The 5351-nt window shown below is 62.1% G+C and overlaps 2 non-coding genes across 2 annotated transcripts in view; both read left to right on the top strand.

Annotated features, from left to right (window-relative positions):
- Positions 1 to 938: 938 nt before the first annotated feature.
- Positions 939 to 1096, top strand: LOC145274003 (5.8S ribosomal RNA). The gene has a single exon (XR_013866582.1). It is a non-coding gene; the product is annotated as a 5.8S ribosomal RNA (ribosomal RNA).
- A 595-nt stretch (positions 1097 to 1691) lies between these two features.
- LOC145273997 (large subunit ribosomal RNA) overlaps positions 1692 to 5351 on the top strand; it is a 5721-nt gene continuing 2061 nt past the window's right edge. Inside the window, exon 1 of the ribosomal RNA XR_013866576.1 lies at positions 1692 to 5351. This exon is cut by the window's right edge and continues 2061 nt beyond it. This is a non-coding gene — a ribosomal RNA (large subunit ribosomal RNA).

The raw sequence follows: 5351 nt of genomic DNA, 5'->3' as shown, positions 1-5351 counted from the left end.
CCGATGTCAGTGATTTTTACGGCGGGCTCGGCGTCCTCCGTGGCGCTCGGGTCCGGGTCGGTTTTCTCACGCACTTCTTAGAGGGACGGGTGGCAGAAAGCCACACGAGGCGGAGCGATAACAGGTCTGTGATGCCCTTAGATGTCCGGGGCCGCACGCGCGCTACACTGGAGGTATCAGCGGGGACTTCGCCCCGGCCCGAGAGGGTTGGGAAACCTCTGAACCACCTCCCGTGATAGGGATCGGGGCCTGTAACCAACCCCGTGAACGAGGAATTCCCGGTAGGCGCGGGTCAACAGCCCGCGTCGATCACGTCCCTGCCCTTTGTACACACCGCCCGTCGCTACTACCGATCGAACGGTCCGGTGAGGTCCTCGGATCTGGCCGACGACGCCGCCGGGCAGTGCGCGACGTGTCCGTCACGACACTCGTGCATCTACGCCTCGGCGTTCGATGCCTGGAGAAGACGACCGAACCCGATCGTTTAGAGGAAGTAAAAGTCGTAACAAGGTTTCCGTAGGTGAACCTGCGGAAGGATCATTACCGTTTTCCCGTTCGAGACTGGTTTGTTGTTTTCCGGCCTACCTCCTCTGTCTGTCGGCGTCAACGCCTCGAATGCGCGCAAACAAACCTATAAAAGGCGGAGCGAGAGATAGATTTGTGGTGACGCGGAGGTTTTTAAAGCCCCAGCTCTTCTTGCTTGCTTCCGCGTCTTACCACCTGTTTGTTTTTTCGCCCACCGCAAGTGATGGCCGCTTCTTCTTTGCCTTGTCGCCGCTTTATCGTTTTTTGTTTTTTTTGCAGCCGCTGTGCCACCGCCGCTAGCTAAAAACAAACTACTCGCGACATTGCAATGCCGTCACGCCTCCTCGCACAGACCTCCTCGCACACTACTAAATCTATATAAACAAAAACTAATATAAAAAACCCAAGTGCTGAACCCTGGACGGGGGATCACTCGGCTCGTCCGTCGATGAAGAGCGCGGCCAGCCGCGAGAACTGATGCGAATTGCAGGACTCAGTGAACATCGACACCTCGAACGCACATTGCGGCCCCGAGATCCCTTGTCTCGGGGCCACGTCCGGTCGAGAGGCGGAACGTTACATGTCTTTCTCCGTTAACGAAACGACATCTTGCCGTCCCCGTGCCCGCCCGGTCCTCGGCACGGTGGTAACCGGGACGTCGCAGGAGCGAGTGACGAGGGGGAAGAAAAATAAAAAAAGAATTGACTCCTTTCAATGTCTTTTTTTTTTTTAAAACCCTCTCCGGCCTCCTCCTTCGTCTCCCGCTGGCAGACCGCGGAGTCTTTTCCCTTTTCGACCGCGTGAAGAAACACTGTGGAGGAGGAGCAGGAGGAGTCTGTCCGAAAGCAGCCGAAGGGAGAACAAAACAAAAAAAAAAGCACCGACCTAACCGACTGCCGACGTAAGCGCCGCCTGCTCGTCTCGCTCTCTGCCTCATGAAGGTGTCTCTCAGCGACGCCTCGAGCAGCGCGACGAGCACGGCCGTCGCACCGTAAAAAGGTGGCCGCGTCGTAGGCAACGTCGGATGGGGAGGACCCACGCTTTTTTTTTAATTGTTGGCTTCTTCATTTTCGGTCGGACGGGCGCTATATCGGCCAGCCGTCGTCACACGGAGGGTACCGATCGAGATTCCTCTCCTCCAAACACCACACTCTACTAAAAACCGCCGCCCTCGGCTCGGACGAGACGACCCGCTGAACTTAAGCATATCGCTAAGCGGAGGAAAAGAAACCAACCGGGATTCCCTTAGTAACGGCGAGTGAACCGGGAGAAGCCCAACGCCGAATCCCGTCGCAAGTTAAAGGCTTCGGGACGTGTGGCGCATGGGTCGAAGGCAGCCGTTCGTTTTCGTCTCGCATAGTTCGGAGTTCCCTCGATCGGGGCCGCCCGCGGCGGGTGCCAGGCCCATTCGGTGCGGACGGCGAGCGACGGCCTTCGATCCGAGAGTCGGGTTGCTTGGGAACGCAGCCCAAATCGGGTGGTAAGCTCCATCCAAGGCTAAATACCGGGACGAGTCCGATAGTCGACAAGTACCGTGAGGGAAAGTTGAAAAGAACTTTGGAGAGAGAGTTCAAGAGAACGTGAAACCGCCCAGGGGTAAACGGGTGGGACCGCTCACCGCGATCGCGGGGGGACTCAGTCCGGTGCTGCCTAGGCTCGAGCCCAAACTCGATGTGTGTTCTTGAAAGAGAGGCCGTCGCGGCACAGGTCGTCGTTCGTCGTGTCCGCGGGGAACTCGTTCTCCGCGGGCCAGCTTTTGTGCCCGCGTCGCCGACGAAGGAGACGGGCCGCGTGGATAGCGGGAAGGGAAACGTGGTGACGACCGCGGCGTCGGTAGGTGGCTGCGTCGGTTGGCTGCGACGGAGGGGACTCGTCCTCTCGATCGCTGCTGCCGCCGGGCCCTAACCCGCCGCATCCGTCGCCGCCGCTTCTTCTTTCCTCCTGCTCCCTCCGCGCGCGACTCCGCTGCACCCGTCCCCTTCTCATCGCTCGGCGTAATCATGGCGCGGGCGCTTCGGCGCGACCTCCGCGCGGCCGGCACCGGACGCACTTCCCCTCCGGTCCGTCGTCGCGACCCGTTCCCGGCGTGCAGGTCGAACACGCGGGTTTTTTTCCGTAGGCGGCAGGCGTTTCATCACCCTGAAAACCCCCGTCTTCCCACCTTGTGAAGTCGGGGGCCACCGGCCGTCGGGCCCGCGAACGTAACTGCCCCTTTCTGCCGGGAACGGAGGAAATCTGACACGATCCGTTACACGTGGCGAGCCGGTCCGTTTTGATCCCGCCGGAAGTCGCGTGCGGGCGACGCACTCTGTGTGTCGCTCCTTAGGCGCCCCACCGTCTCGGGCGCGTGCGCGATGAGAGGCGGGATAGGACTGGCGCGGCCTCGCCGTCACGCACCTCGCCGACGTTTCGGGTTCTTGTCGGGGGCAACCCCGCCCGCGCCCGTTTCCGTTTCCGGAGAGGTCGCTCGGCGACGCTTTTTTACTCGAGCCGCCCGCCACCCCGGGTCAGCGACGTGCATCGGCAACCCACCCGACCCGTCTTGAAACACGGACCGAGGAGTCCTGGCCGTTCGCGAGTCGTAGGGGCCACCTCTGACTAACCCCGAAGGCGAAGCGAAAGCGAGAGAGCGTGTAGGAGGGCGTCGATCGGGAGAGGTGTCGTGGCAAAGTCGTCCGGGGGTCGTCGGGGGGTGTCGTCGGTCTCGTGCCGTCGTCTTCTCCTCGCCTCACCCGCCTCCGAGCCGTGCCCGATCCCGCCGGCGCGGCGTTTTCGGCCTTCCGCCGTCGCTGCTGCGGTGCCCGCAACTTTTCCTTTTTTCTCTCTTCCCGAGAGAGATAGGAGAGGGAAGGCTCGTGGCTGACGTGCGGTTGTTTTTCCCTCCTCCCCGAGAGGGGACCGGCGCATCTTCCAAAAAGGGGAATTGCCGGGCGCCAGCTTCCATATCCTCCTTCCGCCCATCGGTGAGATCCCGCGGCTTGAACTAGTCCTATTTTGTCGTCGAGTTTAGGCGCTGCGCGCGGGCGCATCACCCCCGGGTCGGTTTCCCCTTTTTCCGAGTACGACTCGGCCGACTCTGGCGTAGCGAGCGACCAGGGACCCGAAAGATGGCGATCCACGCCCGGTCGGGATGAAGCCAGAGGAAACTCTGGTGGAAGTCCGAAGCGCCTCTGACGTGCAAATCGATCGTCGGAACCGGGTGTAGGGGCGAAAGACCAATCGAGCCGTCTAGTAGCTGGTTCCCTCCGAAGTTTCCCTCAGGATAGCTGGCGCTCGATCGTCGCAATTCCATCCGGTAAAGCGAACGATTGGAGGCCCCGGGGCCGTTCACGGCCTCGACCTACTCTCGAACTCGGAACGGGTGGAACGGGCCGACTCTCCCGAACGACGGAGCCGACCCATCCGGCCGCCGCCGCCAGCACGCTTCGCTGGGCGGTTGGTCACCTCGAATGCGAGTGCCAAGTGGGCCACTTTTGGTAAGCAGAACTGGCGCTGTGGGATGAACCAAACGTCCGGCTAAGGTGCCTAACGCGACGCCCATGAGATCCCCGAAAGGGTGTCGGTCGATATAGACAGCAGGACGGTGGCCACGGAAGTCGGAATCCGCTAAGGAGTGTGTAACAACTCACCTGCCGAATCGACCGGCCCCGAAAATGGATGGCGCTGGAGCGACGGACCGATGCCGGACCGTCGCGGCGAGGAGCGATGAACTTTCGCGCCGAAACGATGCCGCGACGAGTAGGAGGGCGCCGCGGCGAGCACGGAAGCCTAGGGCGCGAGCCCGGGTGGAGCCGACCGCGGGTGCAGATCTCGGTGGTAGTAGCAAATATTCGAACGAGACCTTCGAAGACCGAAGTGGAGAAGGGTTCCGTGCCAACGGCGGTCGAGCACGGGTCAGTCGGTCCTAAGACGCGGGCGAAAGTCTTCCCGAAAGGCGCCGGATCCGTTATGAAAGTGAAAGGAAAGCGAATCGAATCGAATCGAATCAAAAGCCCAAACAAAAAAAAAGCGGCCGGCCTCCCGTCGAAAGGGAATCGGGTTAATATTCCCGAACCCGGACTCGGAGAGGGCCCGGGGGTGGCGACGCTGTCGGCAGCGATGTCGGCGGCGCCCGTCGCTTCCCGGGCGAAACCGCGGTGACGCAAGCGAGCCCGGAGACGTCGCCGGGAGCCCCGGGAAGAGTTCTCTCTTCTTCGTAAAGGACCATGTCCGTGGAATCGGCTCGTCCGGAGATACGGAAAAGGTACCTGTAGAGCGCCGCGGCTCGGGCGGCGTCCGGTGCGCTTTCGGCGGCCCTGGAAAATCCGGGTCCGGTTTTCGCAGCTCTCGAGTCGGTCCGTACCCACCATCCGCAGCAGGTCTCCAAGGTGTACAGCCTCTCGTCGATGGCATCAATGTAGGTAAGGGAAGTCGGCAAAATGGATCCGTACCTTCGGAAGAAGGATTGGCTCCGAGGACCGGGTCGGTCGGGCCGTGCCCGCGCGAAGCGAGGAACCGGTACGGGGCTGTAGCGTTCGCTCCGTTCGCGCTTTGCGGCGAAGGCATAGGGGCCGCGGCGGTCCGTTGTGCGGCGGCGTGTTCCGGTCGAGCGGTCGCGGTCAAGCGAGCGTGTGTTGCGGGTCGGAGAGCGATACGGGTGGGAGTCCGCCGTCGGGCGGCAGGAGTGTGGCGTCGACCAAAAACGGCGGGGGACCGTCGGCGGGTCGTCTTTCTGGCGGCGGCGGTTCAAGCGGCTTTTCTGCGGGGTGCTTCGCTCCGGGGTCGGGGTGGCGGCGGGCGGCTCCAATCCGTTCGTCGCAACGTCTCCGTCCTCCTCGAAAAGGGGT

Source organism: Euprymna scolopes, unplaced genomic scaffold (assembly GCF_053919585.1).
Source record: "Euprymna scolopes isolate OS-2025 unplaced genomic scaffold, ASM5391958v1 sca239, whole genome shotgun sequence".
Taxonomy (NCBI): Eukaryota; Metazoa; Mollusca; class Cephalopoda; order Sepiida; family Sepiolidae; genus Euprymna; species Euprymna scolopes.
The sequence above is the reverse complement of the archived record's forward strand: the minus strand, read 5'-3'. Positions and strand labels throughout refer to the sequence as shown.